At 43.5% G+C, this 24,071-nt stretch overlaps 1 long non-coding RNA gene across 1 annotated transcript in view; it reads right to left on the bottom strand.

Annotated features, from left to right (window-relative positions):
* The window catches only part of LOC146817689 (uncharacterized), a 29,047-nt gene extending 19,714 nt beyond the window's left edge, over positions 1-9,333 (bottom strand). The window contains exons 1-2 of the long non-coding RNA XR_014962561.1: positions 9,095-9,333; positions 3,102-3,169 (exon numbers count right to left, since the gene is read on the bottom strand). This is a non-coding gene — a long non-coding RNA (uncharacterized LOC146817689). The remainder of the gene's footprint in view (positions 1-3,101; positions 3,170-9,094) is intronic.
* Between the last annotated feature and the right edge of the window lie 14,738 nt (positions 9,334-24,071).

Here is a 24,071-nt window from a genome sequence, read left to right on the forward strand (position 1 = left end):
GACCAGAGCTGACTATTGCAACAGTCTTTTCATCAACCTCAGGACTAAATGCCTAACTAAACTACAAAATTTACAAAATGCTGCAGCACGCATTTTGCTGGACATTCCCAAACACAAATCTGCCACTGGCTAAGAGTGAAAAGACATATTGAGTTCAAAGCTCACTGCATAGCATTTAAAGCAATCCATGACATCGGACCAGCCTTTTTCAAGCAGAATTTCAGACGGTGCATTCCAACGCGCCATCTACGCTCAGCCCAGTCTCACAATCTGGTGATTCCCAGGTTCAATAATAGCTCCTGGGGTGGCAGAAGCTTTCTGGTTGGTACTACCAGACTCGGGATCTCTCCTCCCCAGAGGTTAAAAGGCAAAACACAATTGTTGGCTTTCAGGAAAGCGTTGAAAACGTGACTTCTTAATCTCTGATTCTTTAATTAAGATCTTACTGCATATTTAACTTGATGAACTAGCGCCTTGACACCTTCGGGTAATTGTATTGCGCTATATAAATCTCTTTTTCATTTCATTTCATTTAATCTATTCCTTCTCAGCCACCACCCTCCTTTTCATGGGGATTCACAGAGCCAATGTACTGTACAGGTTACCAAGACCCACCGGCTGCGGAAGTACGTTTCAGAGCTTTTCCTCTTGTGAAAGATTACTTACAAGCTTGCATTACAAACAAGAAAGTTGTATTTTGGATTGCATGGATGTGAAGCTCAATAACAGAGCTGCCCCTTGGGTTACCGTATTTTGTGATTAAACAAGCATTGTAAAGTTCAATGACTTAGGTTCCCTACGGCCACTGCGAGAAAATTGGTATGTTCTATTTAATGCATAGCACATAACTTGCTGATGGGTGGTTATTTAGGGATTTCCTGTATTGTGATAATGCAATATCTGTTATTTTGAACACTTCCACTAGTCATGCAGCAAGTCTGATTCTATAGTACATTAACACTAAATCTTCATGGACATTATTGGTCCTCAAAGGAGCACAAAGTCTACCTCCTCTGAGGCCAGGGGTCACAAAGTAAGTGCCAGGAATAGCAGGGAGCTAGCTAAAGATCTCAGCTGCGACCTCTGACTACCCCCAAATGATGCCCTTGCCTTTATGAACATTGGCCTTGTATCAGTTTTTTCCTTATATTTATTTGCTCATCTCTCTTCTAAGATACAGGGGCTTGTTTACAATGAGCTTGTGCCAGCAATGTATCAAACTTTTTTATGCATTGGCAGTGCTATCACTAGTCCATATTTACCAGGTGACATATCTTTGAGGATGCGCCACTTTTTGGAGTCCTGCATCAAAAGGAACCTGCATTGGAATCGCCTGCATCACGTAAGTATTAATATGTGCAAGATAGGCGTTCTGTCGTAATTTCCACCACAAAACTGATGTATGGAAATTTCCAAAATTTTTGCAAAGTGACGCAGCAGTATAACGAGTGGCGCAGAGGTCTGATAACATAAAAAATCCTGCACCTGTGAAATCCACGCTTAGGAAATTATGCATTGATATTGCCATATAAAGAGAAGCTGGACAGGACACTTTTTAGTTGTAAACGTGACTCTTTGGTATGGAATGTCATGCATTACCACTAAACGTGACTTTTGAGAAGGAAAGATGACTCTACAGTATGAAAGGTGACTTTTCTGTAGTAAACGTGACTCTTTGCTATGGAAAGGGGAGCTTGACCACTAAACGTGACTTTTGTGTAGGAAAGGTGACTCTACAGCATGAAAGGTGACTTTTCTGTAGTAAACATGACTCTTTGGTATGGAAAGTCATGCATTACGACTAAACATGACTTTTGAGTATTAAAGGTGACTTTTCGGTAGTAAAAATGACTCTTTGGTATGGAAAGTGAAGCTATACCACTAAACCTGACTTTTGAGTAGGAAAAATGACTCTACTTTTGTATTATAGGTGACGCTTTTGTAGGAAAACTGACACTTTACCACTAAATGTGACACTTGAGTGGAAAGAGCATCGGGAAGTAGAAACGCATCAAGGCCCAACCGTCAAAAACAATGCTTTGGCCGTAGTGTAACTTGAAACTTGACGCATAGCTCGGAAATGTGATGAATCCACACAGGAAATGATGCAATGGCTCAGCCATGCTGCAAACTAGGAAGTGTGAAGTTTCTTTCACTGACTGACCTTTTTGTCTGTTCTGGCTGGTGGAGGTGTTTGTCGTTTGCTGGGGAGTTTTGTGCTGTTTCGGGGTCTTGTTGGTGTCTGTGCTATTTGTGTCATGTCCCTAAATTTCACATTTGTCCTGTAATTGTATTATGTGTAGTGTATTGTGGGGTTTTTGTCTCAATAGAGAATAGAGGTTAATAGTTATAGCGGTGGGGGAAGGGATAGTGGTTTTGTAGTTGAGGTTAGGGTGGCTGGTGGGTGTAGGGAGATGTCGGGCAGGGGCAGGGCCAAGAACCTGATGGAAAAACAGTTTGGGGCCCTGCTTTGGCTGCTTGGAAAATACTTGCCCAACATGATTGGAAGTGGAGGCAGGGTAATACAGGGCTACCCAACCCAAAAGAGGCGGCACCGGTGGGTGAAAGTGGGCTTTCAGATTAGCTGAATTTTTGGTGTGGAGCAGAACGTCCACCAAAACAAGCACCGGTGGGCTGATATCATCAGACGAGAGCAAGGTCTCCTAGGTCACCTAGGTATAGAAGTTGGTAGGGCTCTCAGTAAATTCCTATATACCATGAGCTTTTAGTTATTTGGCTGTAGCATACTTCTCTTAACGGTTTTGTTATTGGAAGGGCCAGATATGTATATAGGTCACTATAGCATGATGTGGGCTAACTCATTTTCATACAACGAACATGAGACAGGCGCCTTACAATAGCAAGAACAGACCATGCAGTGCAGGGGAAGCCCATTGGTGATGTGAGACTCATCCTGCTCAGTGCAGGCAGTAGTGTCACCTGACCTACCAGGTCATTACTGACTCTAAACTGTGTGGGCCACCCGGCATATATGTTGCAGGGGAGCACACTCACATCATCAGGCCACAGGTTGGACAGTGTGTATGTCCCCACCCAAATGGTCACACAAATGTCTCTGTCACATAACAAAATCATCATACCTTTATGAGCCTGTACGGTCCTTGATTGGTCATTGTTCATTTACAGTGCAATGGAATCATATAAGGAGCTAAGTGAAGGAAACAAACAAGCATGGTTATTGTCTGATGTGTGTAACATGGTAAAGTGCACATATGAACTTGAGAAGGCTCCAGTATTGTCAAACTATGCAGAGTGTGGTCAATCAATTTGGACTGTTCACGTAGGCATAGTGCCCTTGCACAATGTTGCAAGCTAGGCTGGTCTTGTACCTTGTCTGCACTCTGTGCTCCTCATATGTGATGTGCCTGCTATCATCTGAATACATTGCAACATGTCATGCATATGTCCATCATGAGGGCATTCCAACTGTGCATTATGCTACAAGTCGGACGTAGAGGCATTTGTGAAGACAATGTACTGTGCTTCATATGTACATGTTCAACATTCACAGAGCAATATACCATGTTTTTGTCTTGTAGGTGAACCAAACCCATACACCATTGCTGAGGTGGTGACATTCCAAGTTGCCAATGCTACCGGTGAGTGATGAGTAATGATTGTATGTGTTTGCTGAAATGCTTTGCAGTGAGATGTGCAAGGGGTATCATCACTCTGCAGAAACAAGTTGCAGCTTATATTTAGATTTACTACAGAAGTAAGAAAAAGTTGCATCTGCAAATGGCGGGGCCTTTTTGAATGAGTAGTAGGACCACATGATGGATGCCTCTTAATATGCTGTGCTACTTTTGTGTCAGCTATGGTGTAGACACTAATGGCACATGTACCCCTACTGATGGTAATTAGTTATAAGGTTTCCCACCCATACTATGGGCCAAAATTGCCAACATTTTACCCCAAATATGTGACACAAATGTTGCACGGTATAGGCTGTGAACTCTCTGACACAGTATGTTTGCCCAAGTCATATTTTTTGGAGAACACAGGGTGGGTGGGGTGTAACACACATCCCAGTCAAACTTCCAATAGTCAACAGCACATATAATGTTGACATGTGCACAATGGATATTTTACCTCTATATGTGTTCTCATATTGTGTATTCATATCATACCAAGCACATGCCTGTCAATTACTTTCCTCTACCCTACCAACATTGATACAGGCTAAATGATTGAAGGTATGTCAGACATTCCTGCCCTCAAACAGCATATTGTTTGGTCTTCCATACATGCACCTGCCTTAGAGCCTCTAGCCAAAGTGTGGACTCCAATGCACTTGGATGAGCATGTGAGCAGGCTCCCCATACCAAAAAATGATCGCATTCTAGTATAGATGCTGAATATGTATTTGTGAGGTGGCATACTTAGCATGTATTATTCCAGATAGCATGACCAGTGGGCAAGTAACATATCCCTATTTGTTGCAATGAGTGCATAAGTCAATTGTCCATGACAATTATTTACTTGGGTTCACCCCTTAGCCAAAATTGTTCATGATATTTTGCAGCTGTCATCCCACATCATGGGTATCAGCACATCCCTGAGAGTACTACACATCGGTGATGTGTTACATGGGGTGACAAAGGAGAAATAGGCAAGATGGTTTGGTGGTAAAAAGGAACTTGTGATTAAACTCAATGTGAACATGGAATTGGAGGGATGAAATTCTATCTGTCTGTCTGCTGCACACTACTACTGTATACGTACACCTGGTAATGTAGGGAACTCTTTTGTGTGACAGGTCCACACAGGTTGTGATTAATCCTACACCAGTGTAGACTGAATACGTATGAGTGTATGTGGGACATGTCACCAGTCCACACATGACAATGCTGTAACATGCCTGAATCCTGTCCTACAGATGCAATGGTTTTTAATAGACACATTTCCATTCCTTTGGGTACTTTGTGAGACCTAAGGCCAATGTGTAAAGTACCACAGATATGCATGCACTGTGTTGTCAACATACAGGCCCTTACACATTTCTCCAAATGCTGTAGTTGCCCATATTTTATCCCCAGGATTTCTCTCCATTGAACTATTTCTCACCAATTTCCTAAAAGATACAACTTTAAACACTCATAAATCTGCGCTCTACAGCATGCATGTACACACTCTTCACATGGACTAAGTTTGAATTGATGTGCTTCTTGGTAACAATCCATACAGGAAGGTTGGGACAGACTATTGGGTATGTGAAGGAGCACATGCTCTTGTCTGATTATCTGCAGGTGATCTATTCTATAGTGTTCCATTTATGTCCATGTGTTGAAGTTTGAAAAGAATCCAACAGGACTGTTGACTGGGAGGTGGATAGCCACACTCTGTCTATGTTTCAACTACCTGGCACTGGGTCGATCTATGCTGCAATGTCTGTGGCCTTGTGTGTATGCCATCACAGTGATTCATTGCTGAGGCACAATATGTGTACTTACTACACATTACTCATTTCACATAGCTGATTGGCCATAGATTGTACCCTCTGGCATGTTGCATGTCAGTCCCCAAGGAGCACATCCATGGACCATGTGTATAAATCCATGTGTTCATAACAGCATACATCCAATTCTGTCTTTTCATATGCACATGGGTACATGGTAATGAGGCCAGACACTGTCATTTCCTGTACCTAGAAAGCCAAAGCCTGTGTTATTTACCATTGTTATCTTAGGAAAAGTACAAGATTCTCATGATTCTGGTCATTATACGTTACACAGATATAATTGTTGTTGGCAGGCCATGCCTCTTGTGCTGCTTATAGTAATTGAGGCATGTCAATGTTGTCACTTGTGACAAATAGCCTTGGTCTGGTTCATGTGTCATTCCTCTCCAACAGCCAACAGGATCTCAGAGGAGGAAAAGGCTTATTGCAGCCACCTGGAGCGGTACAGGCACACCCGCAACATTGCAAAGGCCTATAGGTGCATGGGGCCAAATTTTGATTGCGCTAGGGCAACAGGGACTTAAGAGTCGCCACCTTGGGAACAGGGTAAGCAGCAGCATCTGTCAAGTGGAGTATACCCATGGCTGGGTTCCATGACTAGTGGCAGAACCCTCCACAGCCCCAGTTCCAGGACCCTCCACAGCCCCAGTTCCAGGACCCTCCACAGCCCACCAGCTGTGGCACCACAACCGGTTGCCACCACCTCACAGCAGCCGACAGAAATCGAGAGACAGTTGCTGAAGGGCCAGTGAGATGCCTTGAATGCCTTGAATATGGCAGGACTTCAGCTGCAGGTGGCAACAAAGATGAAAATGGTGGAGACCTTACAGAAGACTGTGGACCAGATTGAGTACAAGATGTAGGCGCTCCCATGTTCTCCTTCGTACTATTAATAGTTTAGACAAGGGTTCTCCAAAGTCGATCCTGGAGGGCTGGATCCATGCCAGATTGTTTGCATATCCACATTTAGATAAATGTAGTTATGTTAAAAATCTGACATGGATTCGGCCCTCCAGGACGGATTTTGGAGAACCTTGGTTTAGACTTTTACCATAGGTTAGGATAGATGTTAGCATAATGGTAGGGTAAGGTAGTTTTAGTGTTTTTTTCTATTTTACTGTTTTTAGGTGGGGATATGGGTGGGTAGGTTGTTAAGTTGGTAGGGTTAATGTTTAGTATGTGTTAAAAAAATACAAAAGAATATATATTTGTTTAGGTTTTAATGTTAAACTAGTTTCTGTATAACAGTAGTTTATGTTAGTCTCATATGTAAATGTGTTTTAAGGGGGGGTGGCTAGTTGATGTTTAACATGTCTGTTGTGTTATATGGGTAGAGTAGGCTAAATTTAGGTTAGATAGGTTAAGTTAGTTTTAAGGTAGGGTAGTTTAGGTAATTTAGTACAGGTTAGTTTAGGTATAGTTTAGATACGTATAATTAGTGTAGGTTTTAGTTTTTAGATGCTACGATTGGTGGTGTGTCTAAAATGAAATCTGTTTTAAACTTTCACAACTGCTTACTTATTTCCAGCTTGCCAGTTGCGACATAGGCTTAGGTTGGGTTAAGCACATGCTGTATAACTTCCTGCCATTGTTTGTATACATGTATTAGCAGCTGGAGTTCCTAAGGAGTAGAGCATTTCAAGGTAGCAAGGAAGTCACTTAAGGAATTTTCTACCCTGATTGGTCACTCTAAGTGGCACTCTTACTGTGAATAGACAAATCAGATATTAATCAAATGTAGCACTGTGTGTGTGTACTTGATGCTACGTGTATTGTATGTATGATAGGATCAAACCATTGCGCCTAATCTAGGATATGTTTGGCACCATACTAATGGCAGCTACTTACACACACTCCCTAGCACCATTTAGTAGTTGCTTCCTTGTTGTTTGCTGACTAGTATCCATAGAAGTATCACCAACCAGTGCAGACACAACCTTCAGTCTTACCATTGACTGATTGAATTGTTGCACTTCATGCATGTGTCCTTGGGTGGAATTTTCTAGTTTAGTAGCATATAGAGATCACATAGCCTATTTAGCATGCACTGTGCATATTTACCCCTGTGTGGCTCAAACACATTTGCCTTTAGATGTTATTTAGTGTCATAAGAGACTGCACATCCACCATGGTCTAATTACTGTAATCCTGACCAGGAATACATTGTGCAGATTCTGGAAAGTAGTTTTATTCACACGTCAACAAAGGAGCAAGTGGTAGTCTTTGGGACAACAGCCCCAACATAGTTAGTGAACAATTGGAAATCCAGTCTATTAGGGATACATGTCATGGGTCATGTTGACGAGAGGAATGCTCCAGTGAGGAGGAGGATCAAATTGCCATTTGAAAAGAAAGTCCACATAAACAGTTCACACATGGATGAGATCAACAGGAATGCAAGCAAATGGAGGACACTACCTGTTGAGAGGTACACTGGCATGAGCATAATCACAGGGCATTGAAGAAACTGGCCATGTGACACAGAAATATGCTATTGATCAGATTTCCTTTGCAATGAGCTGCAGTTGACATCTTCCTGTGTGTGGTGCCTCACATAAGGGTGGTGTTGAAGGTCTTGGAGCCAACGGAGGCCCACACAGATCAGGGTCTAAAGATGTGGACCCCCGGTTGCCAGCAGCATTTTCCTGCACCAACAAGTAAGGCAGAAAAGCACTGAGAAGGACCTGCTGGTTTGTCAGCACAGCAGCAACATCACAGTGGTAGGCACCTACTGTTGCCAAGTAGGAGTACTGCTTCCACTCAATGGGCTCCAGAATGTTATGTATTTCCTCCAGCTGGTTGGCAATCTCACTGGTACCTCTTGCTCATGCCTCTGCCTCATAACACCAGTGATGTCAGCCAGTGACCAGTCTTAGCCACGGAGCAGAGGGTAAGTGCTTCTTATAGCCTCCGAGGTGTCCTTATTGGGACTTAGGCTCCTATGTACTCCCTCTAAGGTGTCTGTTAAAGGTCTCCATCTCCACCCGCACCTCATCTACCAGCTCCCGCTGGACTCCTACCACACGAATTTGGAAGACTATTTGAGGGACCTCAGAGTCTTGGGCAGGCGGTGGGCTGGCAGGTGGTGTTTCGTGGGTGAGAGACAGATCATCTGGAGACCCTGCAATGCTGTCAGCCCTTCCCATGAACGGAGATGGTGTTTGGATAAAGTCCAGGATTTGATGAAGGGTACCTAGGTTAAGAGTTGGGAGTCTGTGATCCTCCACAGGATCCACTTTCAAGACAAGCAGCTATTCAGGAATTGGTGTTTCAACTCCTGGAATGGAAAAGATTTATGTTCATGGTGATCAATGTTAGTTGCTCACATGAATAAAAATGTTGACAATCAGGGCCTCATTTACAAGTTTATGCCCTAGGGCATCAATGCAAACCTTTCTGATGCGCAACCCTACAACAAAAGAAAACGGTATGAATTCCCCTTATCTATGAGATGCTGTGCATTCCTGTCCTCTCCATAGCGCTGGGACAGAAATGTCTGCGATGCACCACTGCAGGTACCCTTGCCCCATGGTGCAAGGGTACCTGCATTGCAGGGATGAATGTTTTTGTGCAGGAAGGGACATTATCTACCAGCTACCGCTGGACACCTACCACACAACTTTGGAAGACTATTTGAGGGACCTCAGAGTCTTGGGCAGGCAGTGGGCTGGCAGGTGGTGTTTGGTGGGTGAGAGACAGATCTTCTGGAGACCCAGCAATGCTGTCGACCCTTCCCGTGCCAGGAAATGGTGTTTTGATGAAGTCCAGGATTTGATGGAGAGTATCTAGGTTAAGGGTTTGCAGTCTGTCATCGTTCGCATGATCCCCTTCCAGGACAAGAAGCTGGTCAGGAGTTGGTGTTTCATTCTCTGGAATGGAAAATAAAAAATTTGATGGTGATCCATGTCAGTTGCTCACATGAGTAAAAATGTTGACAATCAGTGCCTCATTTACAAGTTTATGCCCTAGGGCATCATTGCAAGCCTTTCTGATGTGCTACCCTACAACAAAAGAAAACGGTATGAATTCCCCTTATCTATGAGATGCTGTGCATTTCTGTCCTCTCCATAGCGCTGGGACAGAAATGTCTGCCATTCACCAATGCAGGCACCCTTGCACCATGGTGCAAGGGTGCCTGCATTGCAGGGATGATGTTTTTGTGCAGGAAGGGACATTATCTACCAGCTCCCGCTGGACTCCTACCACACGAATTTGGAAGACTATTTGAGGGACCTCAGAGTCTTGGGCAGGCAGTGGGCTGGCACGTGGTATTTGGTGGGTGGGAGACAGATCTTCTGGAGACCCGGAAATGCTGTTGACCCTTCCCGTGACAGGAAATGGTGTTTTGATGAAGTCCAGGATTTGATGGAGAGTATCTAGGTTAAGGGTTTGCAGTCTGCCATCGTCCGCATGATCCCCCCTGGAAAATAATAATTTTGATGGTGATCCATGTCATTTGCTCACATGAGTAAAAATGTTGACAATCGGGGCCTCATGTACATGTTTATGCCATAGGGTATAATTGCAAGCCTTTCTGATGCGCTACCCTACATCTAAAGAAAATGCCATGGATACCCCTTATCTATGCGATGCTGTGCATTCCTGTCCTCTCCACAGCGCTGGGACACAAACCTCTGCCATGCACCAATGCATCCACACTTGCACCATGGTGCAAGGGTGCCTGTGATCAGAGCCCCACCAGGAGCTGCCTGTCAGCCGCTCAGCCCATGACCAACTGTCTCTCTCAGTCCCAACAGTCCGAGGCCTCATCAGACTCCAACATTCTAATGAGTCAGAACACAGGCACTGGCTGAGCAGGGGAGGTAAAATACCTTACAACATATATGCAGGATACTACATATAGCCCTTTACCTTCTAACAGAAGAACAATGCAAAATACGATAAAAGATAAAGAGAGTGAACAAAGAACAGATAGCAAGGAAGGCACAACGGTGTGACAGTGAAAACGAGAAGAGAAAGAGAGAGGAAGGCAGAGCGAGGAGAAATATGGGAGAAGACAAGGAGGAGAAGGTAAAGTGAAGTAAGCAGAAGGGAAAAACCCAACCTCAGCAACAATGAACTAAAAAGAGGGCGACAGTGAGACGCAGGTGAGGAAATAAGAAATGGAGAGAGACAGATGTACCAAAGACAACCCCTACGCACACCCACTGGCCAGGCAGGCAAGCAAGGAAAGAAGGACAAGGCACGACAGGAGCAGAAGAGAAGACAACCCCAAGAACAGGGAGAAGAGAGGGAAGAGATTCCTCCAGAACAAGGAAGAACAAGAACATAGTAGGAAGGGAAAGACTGAGAACCAGAGAAGAATGACAGAAATGCGTAAGGAACAGATTCCAAAGATGAAGAGGAAGTGAATATCGATAGGAAATCTGAACCGTAGAAAACAGAGAGGAAGCGAAGAGATACACACAGTATCACTATACTCCTCCTCATTTCCAAATGGACAATAAATAATGTATTATGGAAAATGAGCACATTTCAAAAGGCGATAGAATCATAGAAAATAACAAAGTAAGAAAATAGCGACCAATAGGACTAAGACCCATGACCGTCCTCTACTCCTAAGAAAGAGTGTGAGGAGCATTGAGAATGGGACTGTGACCCATAATGTGTAAGCCCATGAAAGGACAACCCTCGGGTAGAGGTACAGTGCAAAGTAGAAATGAGTGGAAAACCCATAAGACGCACCCTGTGTGAGAGTGACATGTAAATGTGAATGGGACTGTGACCCATCAGACGGTGCCCTAAGTAAGGGTGAAAACAATGTGTAGCCCAAGAAGGCACGTGTATGAGCAAATGGGGCTAGAAACCCATTGCCCTCCCTGTGTAGGGAAGAAAGAAGCCCATATAGGCAAGTGCACTATGTGAGAAATGTGGGGATAAAACCCATCGCAACCCCTAAGTAGGGAAGCATAAAGCATATGGTGAACACATGCGAAAGGATCCATGAAGGTGTGTACCCTAGGTCAGAAATGTAAGATAATGTGCCACCATATTTCACTGAACAATAAAAAATGTGCCAATCTGTTTCACATAACAATCAGTAAAAGATAGAGACAGTAGTTGTATGAAATGTACAAAGAGCCAAAACTTGAGTCAAATAGCATAATCTTAGCCAAGCAATACAATAGGCATTGATACTGAATGACATTGTAATGTAAACGGCTCATAGACAAGAAGCGTACATATGAATTATCACATGTAATGTGGAATGTCAGCTCGTAGAAGAGGTCCGACATGCATTTTGAATCTGGCAGTCTAAGAGGGCTCAAAAATCAAGGACAAAATGTACATACCGAGTACAGGAGTAGACTGAATAAAAGGCAATTTCGTATTCCTAAAATGTTCCAAAGCTGACGAACATTGCCCAAAACTGTAAGATCTAAAGTAAAAAACGTACTTTTATTTTGAATGTTGAAATCCACAAAATGTATTTGATTCTCTTTTGCCTGCTACAGATGGAATGAAGAAATCGAAAGGCAGCAGGTAATCTCACCATGAATTGCAATTTACAAATTGAGGGTCAGTTCCTGAGCATTTCTTTGGACCTTGTTTTCCTAGGGAGATCCTAACGAAGTGTACAAAGCTCCACTTTCTTTCTTTCTCTGCTTTGCCTGGGGAGTGTGCATCATTACTGGTGAAGACTCAGAGAAAAAACATTGTCACAGCCTCCGCGCGAATGCCAAACAGCAGATGGCAGCACACACAGCACGTTGTGTAGGATGGCTCACGGCGCGCTTGTGCTCTAAAATTGTGCCCCTCAGTAAAGCCAAGGATGATGTCACAGAGGGATTCCTCGAGGATTCCAGCGCGGCACACAGATGAGGTAAAGTGTGCGCGCTTTGGATTATAAGGAGAATATAGCGCTAAAGATTAACTGACTAAAGAAATGTCTGAACCACTGGCAATGCACCATAAAGTTGAAACTGACTAAATCATCCCAACAGACAGGCACAGCATGTTAGGCAGAATCCCAGGCAACAGCAAAACGGTAGAGCTCCATAGCAGATCATCCAAAGGCAGAACTAGTCCAGTGCAACACAAATTGAGAAAGGTGCCCTTATCTGTGAGACAGGGGTTGAAAGATCTTCTGCAAGATCTATTAAAATCAGGAGTTATTGAACCCATTGAAGCATCCGGTATACAACCTTTACAACGCAACTTTTACAACGCACTACACTTACAACGCATTTTTTACAACGCAACATCCACTACAACGCATTCCATTACAACGCAGGACACTACAACGCATTTTTAAAAACTACCTTTACAACGCATTCCATTACATCGCATACTACCTTTACAACGCATACCATTACAACGCATAATATTACATTAAAACCCCTACACTATCCAACACTTACCCTACTGTTGCACCCCCTGGAGTTAGAATAGTAATTTTTACCCCTATACTATCCAACACTTGCCCTACTGTTGCACCCCCTGGAGTTAGAATAGTAATTTTTACCCCTATACTATCCAACACTTGCCCTACTGTTGCACCCCCTGGAGTTAGAATAGTAATTTTTACCCCTATACTATCCAACACTTGCCCTACTGTTGCACCCCCTGGAGTTAGAATAGTAATTTTTACCCCTATACTATCCAACACTTGCCCTACTGTAGCACCCCCTGGAGTTAGAATAGTAATTTTTATCCCTATACTATCCAACACTTGCCCTACTGTTGCACCCCCTGGAGTTAGAATAGTAATTTTTACCCCTATACTATCCAACACTTACCCTACTGTTGCACCCCCTGGAGTTAGAATAGTAATTTTTACCCCTATACTATCCAACACTTGCCCTACTGTTGCACCCCCTGGAGTTAGATTAGTAATTTTTACTCCTATAGTATCCAACACTTGCCCTACTTTTGCACCCCCTGGAGTTAGAATAGTAATTTTTACCCCTATACTATCCAACACTTGCCCTACTGTGGCACCCCCTGGAGTTAGAATAGTAATTTTTACCCCTATACTATCCAACACTTACCCTACTGTTGCACCCCCATTAAATGCAATGTAATATTATGCGTTGTAATGGTATGCGTTGTAAAGGTAGTATGCGATATAATGGAATGCGTTGTAAAGGTAGTTTTTAAAAATGCGTTGTAGTGTCCTGCGTTGTAATGGAATGCGTTGTAGTGGATGTTGCGTTGTAAAAAATGCGTTGTAAGTGCATGCGTTGTAAAAGTGTGCGTTGTAACGACATACACCCGAAGCATCCTCATGGATTTCACCTGCGGTTTTGACACTTAAATCCGATGGCCGTATCAGATTCTGTATTGACCTTAAGGTCACTCAATAAAGATATAGTGATGGATACTTTCCCTCTACCTAACATCAATGAATTGTTACAATCTGTTGGAGGAGGGAAGTATTTTTCAAAAATAGATTTGAGAAGTGCATATCATCAGATTAGGTTACATCCAGACTCCATGCCACTCACAGCGTTTATCACCACAGAGGGAACGATTCAATTCACTCGCATGCCGTTTGGCTTAGCCTCGGCTGCGAGTGTTTTTCAGAGGATGATGTCCAATATGTTGAAGGGTTTGATGGGAGTAGTATATTTCCAGGATGACATCTTGGTTTTGGGAAAGACTGTAGGAGAACATAATGCTCTTCTGAGACAAGTTCTTTGGAAACTTGAAGATGCAGGCTTAACAGTCAACAAGGATAAGTGCATGTTTTTGACGGAACAGGTTGAGTATCTTGGGTATACTATATCGAGCAGTGGATTAGCCCCTAAACGTGACTTGCTGGAGACATAAAAGACGCGCCTCCTCCCAAAGACAAGGACCAACTTAGATCATTTTTGGGCCTTGTCGAGTACTATTCCAAGTTTGTCCGGGGTTTTGCTGATGTTTCTGAGCCCTTGAGGTGTCTTCTCCGTAAAGGGGCAAAATTTATCTGGAATGTTGAACAGCAGGAAGCATTTTGAAACATTAAGCTAGGTATTTGTAATGCAGGAATTTTGGCTCCCTTTATGCCTAAGAGTAAATCCTTTCTTACAGTAGATGCAAGTCTCACTGGGATTGGTGTGGTATTTTCTCAAAACCAAGGTGTGGGTGAGAGAACTATAGCATTTGCAGCTAGAACTTTAACTCAGGCGGAAAGGAATTATTCTGTAATTGAGCGTGAGGCACTCGCAGCAGCATGGGGTGTTGAGCACTTTAGGGTGTATCTTTGGGGTACAAGATTTGTCCTCAGAACGGATCATAAGCCTCTGATGAAAATGTTATCCGCTGGAGGAGCTGGTAAAGGATCCGCTCGCTTAGCGAGGTTTGCTGCAAGGTTGCAAGAGTACTCGTACGAAATTGAATTCATACAGGGATGGAGGAATTTGCAAGTGGATTGTTTATCTTGAATGTCCTTAGATTGGGAAGTGGTTGATAAAGATTTGGTGAAGAAATCAGAGTCTGAGGAAGCGGTAGTTGTTGTATGTGAGGTAGCGGAGTGCAGTCTCAGAACATTTTCCAAAGCTCAGTGGGCGCATGAAATGAAGATTGACAAGACGCTGTTAGAGGGTATGGTTTTAATCAGGAAAGGTGCTCTGCGTGAGAATATGGTTTCGGTTGGGGTTAGACCTTATTGGAAACTTCTGGATGAACTTTCGATTAGTGGTCCTAATGTAGTGATGAGAGGTGACAGGTTTGTGCCTCCTGAGGGACTGCGCTTGCACATCTTTAAACTAGCTCATGAAGGTCATCTCGGTCAAGGGATGACTATTAGAAGGGTAAAACAAGAATATTGGTGGCCAGGAATGGACGATCAAATTCGTAGATGGGTAGAGAGTTGTACACTGTGCAAGGAGAGTGAAAAAAGGCTTAAAGTTGGAAATCAGAAAGTCATGGGACACATTACTGACCCAGGGAAGGCATGGCATACCATTTGCCTGGACTTTGTTGGTCCTATGTCTGAACTATCGTTGGACATGCGTTTTGCTTAGGTAATAGTTGATGTTCATTCTAGATGGCTTGTAGTGAAATTCTTGAAGGATATCACTACTCAGTCGACAATCGATGTTTTGGCAAAATTGTTTGTGGATGAAGGTGTACCCCACATCTTGTTAACGGACAATGGTACGCAATTAACTTAGTGTCTTCAAAGTGTCTCACAGCTCAGAAGGCATGAGCATACAGATGCAGACACAGAGGAAAAGGTCACAGACCCCGTGAAACGCTACTTGGCTGAAAGGAGCCTCATGTGAGAAACACCACGAGGTTTCTCAAATTTCAGGAGTTGTAGATAGTGTGAGAATGTTCGCCAGGAAGTTCAGCCAGATAAAGGAGGTTACAATGACAGTCCCACATGTAGAAAATAGAAAGTCCACAAAAAGTAGTGTTGATGTGCACAATGTCACACAGCGTAGGCAGCAGAATGACACAGTACATGCTGCATTGTAGTTGTAACAATTAGGGTCGTAGATTGTGTGCCAGAGTGGGCACCAGCGTGATAAAGATGAATGTTCTGCCTGTAAAGTTGAAGAGTATGAAAGAGCAAGCAGTAGATATAAACAAAGACCAAAGTACGTAATGTAAAAGAGCACAGCATGCCAGGGAAAGGGCTGTCCAGTGATGAGGACACTGGTGGGGCTTAAAGGTGTAGTGCTTCATGCTTACTTGTTTCATGATGTCTTCTTTTCTTTTCTGTGAAAAGCTTGTTTCTTCTTTATGTCCAACTCGGTTGTCCTGTGAGGAACATACATGTTTCTTGTTTGCTGTAGTTCCTTTCTTGTGGATACCTCCTCTTGTGAAAAGTGTGGTAGTTGCCACTGTAGTTTCCGTAAAATTCGCCATCAACAGGTCCTCAAGTTTGTAAGGTACCAAAGATCATCTTGTAGCTGTAGGTTCGTCACCTCGTTGCCAAAATATGTAGTGATGAAGGTCTACTCAGGAAGGTTGTAATTCAGTAAGATTTATTCAGGTTGTTAACAGGTAAGGTTCAGGACATTATGTAGTTATGTAGTAGATCAGAGCCCCACCAGGAGCTGCCTGTCAGCTGCTCAGCCCATTAACAACTGTCACTCTGTCTCTCTCAGTCCCAACATTCCGAGGCATCATCAGACTCCAACATTCTAATGAGTCAGAGCACAGGCACTGGCTGAGCAGGGGAGGTAAAACACCTTACAACATATATGCAGGATACTACACATTCCTATGTCTTTGTGGGCACAGCATACACGTATGGGTAGAAGTACCTTTACATGCATGGCCATGACACTTGTGGGTAGTACATGTAGCACATTGAGTTGGTTTGGTAACAGTCTTTAGTGAAAACACATTTTGCAATTGAGAAAGTAGACTTTGAATGCAAGCCAAAAGAATGAGGGGCGCATTTACTAAACTTTCACGTAATGCAGGACAGCAAACAAAGTTACTGCGCTGTGCTGCGTTGTGTGTAAGGGAGAGACCAGTAATGCTCCATATTTCCAGGAGAATTTCTGCTCTCTGCATGCTCTGGTGCACTGTGTGCAGAATGCAGCACACTTGGAAAGAGAAAATAATTAGGAGAACTAAAGATATTTCTCTTTGCTATGCCTCACAAGGGAAGGTATAACATTTTGACACATTCCCCAGTTTACAAGTTTCCAGCATTATAGGCCCGAGCTGAAGGCTAGGACCTTTAACAATGGAGCGTGCCTTTAATGGCCGGCATAGCCAGCTACGAAGGTCTACAAGGCTATTCGAACACCCCACCCCTACATGGTAGAATGTTCTAAATAGTAAAACAAAGGCTTCACAGAGCCCGAGCGGTTGTAATCTCCTCAGGCTCCATGAGGCCTTTGTTCACAGCAACAGATGTGAAAGGACATTTGTTTCGAATGTTGATGCTCCGGGCTTCTAAAAGCCATTAGAAGCACAGAGCCACTCCATCGGCTTCAATGGAGCTCTCAACATTCCATTGTTCTAAAAGTAGTTCCACTATCATGCTTATAATGAAAGAAATGCGCATGTTAGTTACTGAATAATAATTGTGTTTTTTTTGCGAATATAGAGAGAACAGATCTTCCATTTTTTGTATTGTTGGTGAAACATTAGGAGGCATTATTCATGTGAAGGAATTTACTATTGTGGGCTTGCATGTGGGAATATAATAGAGGAATGTTGTTGTTTAATCTGTTGCAGGTCTTCTTCCCAACCATTCCATTCCTCAAAACCAATTTATCTTATAGTCTGTGATAAATAAAGCAGATGCAGTGATTCTGGTAGATGGGCCACTTGAACTCAAGTCAATGCAGAGGTAACTAGAACCAGGAACTCAATGTTGACAGGCTACTCTGTTGTCCCAAATTTTTTTTATAGATTGGATACTACCCCACAGGAATTTTGAGCACTACAAGGGAAAACATGTTTGCACATTGCATAGGTAACATTAGGAGCATAATATATAATAATTTCATATGAAGAAAACATTGAACACATCATATACTGTAATTCTATCAATGTTGTGCATCAGTTTCTGAGATGCAGGCATCCTATGCAGTCAAAGTGAGTGCTAGGTGATAGTTTAGAGTATACACGTATAAATATTGGACTTCAGACTTCAACTCTTCAGCACACATCTGGACCTATGTAAGAAATACTGTTGTGTTATTTGCTGCAATAAGGACTGCACTCTGCTGTCCTCCGGCCTGAGTGTGAAGGACTAGACTTGCATCATGAACCCAGTCCCACTAGAGTGACTCCAAGGGCAAGTTGGCTGGCCTTCTGATCGAAAGATTCAAGGACATAACAGATTTCCCTCATATAAGTGAACCCTGCACCTGGACTCTGCCAGTTGTGAGTCCTGCCCTCCCAAGTGATGTCACCGCTGTACTGGAGCCTTGGAAGTGGGCCTGAATGTGCTCTGCCAGCTCAACTGTGCCCCCAGCAGAGATGACACATTACAGCCACTGTGCATCAGAGTAGCTGCGTGACGCATCGCCTCTCCAAACTGCACATCAGGACCACTGCGTGGACCGGTGTACAGCAGAACTTCACATTGCCACCTGCAGCCTGTCAGGAACCGCTCCTGTGCAACACATCCTCAGTGCAGTCCTTCACATCTAAAGCCCCTTGTTTACAGCATCCTTGAAGAGGACGCAGGACCCTGCATTTCAAAATCCGCTGCTTCTTCAGAACCAGTCAGTGTGTGACCAATCTAGATGCAGCCCCTTGCTTCTCAAGCCCCTCATTGATGACATAATTGATGACGATGCTGGACTTCACATCACAGCTTTTCAGCTCCTAGGATTCGCCATTGCGTAACGCATTACTGATGTGGGACTTTGCAGCGTTCTGCAACCAGACTTTAGGGTACTTTTGTTCTGAAACGCCTAACTGTATCCTGTAGCTGGCCTGCACTCCATCGCAGTTTGTGACTTTGTCCCAGACCAGCACAACCAGATTTCCACAGTTGGCATTTTGTTCTTTTTGGTGCTATTTTCACTTAAATCTTTGAAATTGCTTATCTCTGCTTCTACTGATTGGGGTTTTGTCATTTTGATCTTACATTTTTTATTATATTTTATTCTATTGTTCAGAATTGGCCTGGGATTTTCTTGTGTTGGGTTTTCACTTCATCACTGTTTGAAATGCTGCATACGTATTTTACATATTGCCTCGAAGTTAAGCCTGACTGCTTTTGTGCCAAGCTACCACAAGGTAAAGCTCAGCTCTTCTCTTCTATTCTCTTCTCTTCTCTTCTCTTCTCTTCTCTTCTCTTCTCTTCTCTTCTCTTCTCTTCTCTTCTCTTCTCTTCTCTTCTCTTCTCTTCCTTCTTTCCAAATTAAATTAGATGGAACTATTGAAAAAGCTAGACACGTAATGTATTATGAAAGATATGTGTCCATGTACAGCCATTTGGCGCAGATACTAACTATTAATCTGTGTCCTCCATTTCAGTCAGTTTCGCTTAACTTCACTTTTGTGTGGTACACAATGAGGCAAGATGAAAACACAGGTCTTGGACTTGGCCCTTTTTACAGGTTCATCCCAGAACGTTTTGCCTTCCTCCTGTATTGTTTCTGACTTGTTTTGATGATTTTATGACTCTGGGCGCTTTACCACTGATGATCAGTGCTAAAGTGCATATGCTCTCTGTAAATTGTTGTTATGGACTAGTGATTCCATGATTGGCATATCTGATTTACTTGTCAGACCCTAGTATAGTGCACTGTGTGTGCCTAGGGCCTGTAAATCCAATGTTGCTAGTGGGCTGCAGCACTGATTGGGCAACCCACAGAAGCAGCCTGTAAAATGTAACTCTGGCCAGCCATTGCAGAACCTGTGTGCAGTCTGGGACTACCATGTCGACTTGGCAAGTGCACACACTTGCCAGTCCCTAAACCTTCCCTTTTCTACATATTAGTCACCCCTAAGGTAGGCCCATGGTACCCCTGTGGGAGGGTGCAGGGTATGTGAAAGGTAGGACATGCCATAATGTGTGTGACATGTCCTGATAGTAAATTACTGCCAATTTTGCTTTTCACTGTTGCAAGGCTACATGTTCCCATAGGACAGAATGGGGAGTGTGTTTATAACATCTTATAGACATAACTGCACTTGGGAACAAGGTAGGAAAACAAGGTTTAGTATGCCTGAACTCAGATTCATAAAATGCATCTTTTAGTGAGGGTGATTTTTACATTCTGTGTTTGAAAAAAACACTTTTAAAAAGTAGGTATTTTCTTGCCTAACCATCCAGTGTGCCTCTGCTAGGTTTGTGTATTGCATGTCTGGCTTTCGGATGACCGGGGCTGAAAAGGGCAGTGGCTCCAGAGAGCCTGATGGGTCAGGGCTGGGCTGAATAGGCCTGGTCCGCATTTGGAGTGGTGGGAGGAGTAGCACCTTCACCTGAATAGGGCTGTGCCTGCCTTCTACAATGACGGCTCCACCTCCCTGTGGTGTGTCTGGAGCCAGGGCTCACACTGACAAAGGAGCTTTTTGTGCACTTGCAAAGTGCCCCATAGAACTGGTTTTGGCTGGGTACAGACACTCTCTGCCTTCAGAGAACAAAGGATTTTGGTGTATAAAAAGAGGAGCCCAGACCCCAGACTTTTAGATCACTTTTGTGAAATCAAGAGGAAAATTTGCCAAGGAGAAGAGCAGGATAAGCTGAGGAGGAATACTGCCCCTGTGCTGTTTGCTGCCTGGGGTTGAACTGCAGTGGCTGCTTGCTGCCAAGGAAAGGAGAAAAGGACTTTGCTGTTTGCTTTGTCATCTTGAGGAAGATCTCCAAGGGCTTGAAACTGAGCTTACCTCATGTTCTAAAGTCTCAGGGACACAAAGACTTCACCGCCAGCTCCCCTGAATTTCCTTGCTGGGAGTTCCAACCTGCAATGAGGTGCCTGCAGCTGTTTAGGGCCTCTGGAGACTGTTTTTCGCTGGGAGCTGAGAAATCAACGCAACATTGAAGAAGTGTGACGCATCCATACTTGTTTCCGACGCATTGCTGAAGAAACTGTTGCAGCGCCTGCCGCGGCTCAAGAAATTGCTGCACGACGCATCGGGTGTAACGATATCCAAAGTCTGAGATCGTCGCACCGATACCGACGCACACCTGCTGTGCGGCTGCACAAAACCATGCATCGTACTGGATCGACGCATCACATCGAGGCACCAAGACTGTCACATCGTTGGGGGCTGCAGTAAGAAACAGACGCATCAACTCCCAATGAAGTAAGGAATCGACATATCACCTGCCCTGTGATGCAGTAAGAAACCAACGCATCCCCTTCCCCGAGTGTAAGGAACTGACGCATAACCTTACCTGCGGCCATTTTGTTTGTTTTGCGTGTCACCTCCAAGGTACTTTGTGAGAAAAGTGTTGCATTTACAACTTGCATTGAACTGAACTATTTCTACCATTGGAAAGCCTTTTTTTTAATACTGTATTGTGGATTTTTTTCGTTTTGTCTTGTTTTGGTTTAGATAAAGATTACTTATTTTTCTAAACTGGTGTGGTGTTCATTTGTAGTGTTTTCACTGTATTACTGAACGTGTTCACAAATGCTTTACACACTGCCTCTGAGATAAGCCTGTCTGCTCGTGCGAAGCTACTAAGGGGGTGAGCAGGGGTTATTTAGGAGTGTATCCCCCTTACCCTGACTAGAAGCAAGGGCCCCTATTTGGACAAAGGTGCCTACCTCTGCCAACTGGAGACCCGCATTTCTAACAACAGGCCATGTGGAGCTAGGCACTGGGGACAGTAGCTTTTCTCCTGCCTCTTTCCTTGCTGAGCACAAACTCTGCATTAGTTATTCTGTTGCAGGGCAGTGCACATTCCACAACCCTGCAATGCCTTCCTCAATAGAAAAAGTAGAGGCTGCTGCTTCTAGAGCAGTAGGACTTTCAATAACACACAATACAAAGTCAAGAAAGGACACAATTTTTCCCCTTGGTGGTCTGCAAACAGACACTATTGATAATGTGTGTTGTCCATCTGGATCAGGTGGGTAGTCAACTTCTTACAGCATGTGCTTGCAAAAATAAATTATAAGGTATAATAACTAGCTAAATTCAGTATGCCAAGCTGTTCTTCCCTCCTCTACGTTCTCCTCTCTCCAGAATAGACCCACATGCCCTTGGTATATGGAAATGTTAAAGATGGCAAAGAAAGTTTTTCAGAAACGTAGAGCAACTCTGGTGAAATAACTATGAGCATAGGATTAGAAGTCAGATGAAGGATACTATTAGAGTATGAAAAGAAAGCTAAAGTCAATTACTAGGCCAATGAAATCCCAGAACTTCACTAATGAGATTTTTTGCATCTTTAAATTGTTCAAAGACTCCCCTGTATCTCTGAATTCCTCCTTATAGGCATCACAACTGCTGTGGTAACCTCGCAGGGCAAGTTGAGTATAAATTCAGAGCTATTTGTGAACCTGGGACCCTGGTGAGAACAAGGCTGCTTTTTCAGATTCCCTTGGGGAACATCAGCAAAGGTTGGCTGCTTTCAAGTCTATTTATTAAGCAGGTCTGGCTAACTACTGGAAAAGACTAGCTGAGGCTCACCTCTTGATCCCAACCCTGCACCCCCGATTATATAGACAGGGCCCATTGTGATACATCAAGCACCTCTGAAGTTCTGCAACAAATTCCTAGAGTTAGCAATAGTGCCAAAAAAGGGAAACAGGCAGATTTGATACCACTGCTGATGATTCTAAAGTGATAGGAAATTTTCCGCCCATATCCCTCTTGCTCTAACCGATAATTCATCTTTCATCCTTTTAAGAAGAATACAAGACTGTTATCAAGGCCCACTCAGGCGTTTGCCCTGGCTACAGCATAAAGACAACTTTAGTATCTGTTCTGGAGTATCTCAGAAGGTTTGCCAACCAGGGCAATTCTTCAGTCCTGGTGCTGCTGGATCTTTCCACAACCATTTACCTTGCCTCCCACAGCCAGTTACTTAAATGGCTGTCGGAGGTTACTGTAGAGGGCACTGCACTCACTTGGTTGAAATCTTGTTAAAAAGAGAGCCTCCAGGAAGTTTAAGTGGGAGCTTTCCAATTTTGCTTCAAACCAGCAGATCAGGGAGCTCCCCAGGTGTCTGCCTTAAGCCCAACTTTGTTTAATTTGTATGCTCAACCACTTGAAGGTTTATTCCACACATTTGAAGTGAACTTGCCTGCTATTTACATGATACTCATTTGTTGATTTCAGTTAAGCAGAGATATGGGGACTCAGCAAGAGTTTTCAATGAGTGTATGGTGGCATAATAGTAACTATTTAAATTAAATTAAGAGAAAACAGGGTAAACTTCCCCATAACCCTGCAGACTGGGGTTTGGTCTGAAGATATGGGCCTTTTTCCACTTCTTGTCTCCAAGATTTGACAACTGGCTGTTCAAGTGAACCAAGAGTTGACCATGTATGTGAGTTAGGTATCCATTACCTACATCCATTTAATGAGAGTTCTATAGAAAATTCTGCCCTTCCTACCAGCACCGACTAGATCTTTGGCAGAGAGGAACATTATTTTGAGTTGACTTGACTACTGCAAAAGTCTGTTCCATGCAACTTATGCCACTCTACTGGAATTTCTACAGTGGATTCAAAATGCTGCAGCTCACATGGGTTTGTGTTTACCTAAATGGTCTGAATGGTCTGCAGCCTTTCAGGTGCTCAATACTCTTCCCTGACTTCCTATATTCAAGCAGATTGAATTCAAGGCTATGTGCCTGGTTTCCAGGGACTTTAATTGAACAGGGTCCCAATACCTGCACAATAATTTCCATGTTTATCTCACCTCTCATAGTTTGAGATTGGCCCATGCTCACCTTTTGTCAGATTTGTTGTCTACTGGTGGCAGGCTGAGTGTTTTCAAGCAACTATCATGAATGGAGCTCCCTACTGCTGCCCTTACGAATGCAAGATACTATTCCTGGGTTTCGTAAGGCTTGTGTGTATGTGTGTGTGTGTGTGTGTGTGTGTATTGAGCTGAAAAATGCAATGCAAAGCTGTGAGAGTAGTAAGGTGTTAAATCAACAGCAGTGTCAATTAAAATAGAAAAGGCACTTATTTGACTCCATGTTGTAATGTGAAGAAATTCTCCAAAGAAGCTGAAAGAGAAAAAGAATGAA

The sequence above is a fragment of the Triturus cristatus genome, chromosome 6 (assembly GCF_964204655.1).
Source record: "Triturus cristatus chromosome 6, aTriCri1.1, whole genome shotgun sequence".
NCBI lineage: Eukaryota > Metazoa > Chordata > Amphibia > Caudata > Salamandridae > Triturus > Triturus cristatus.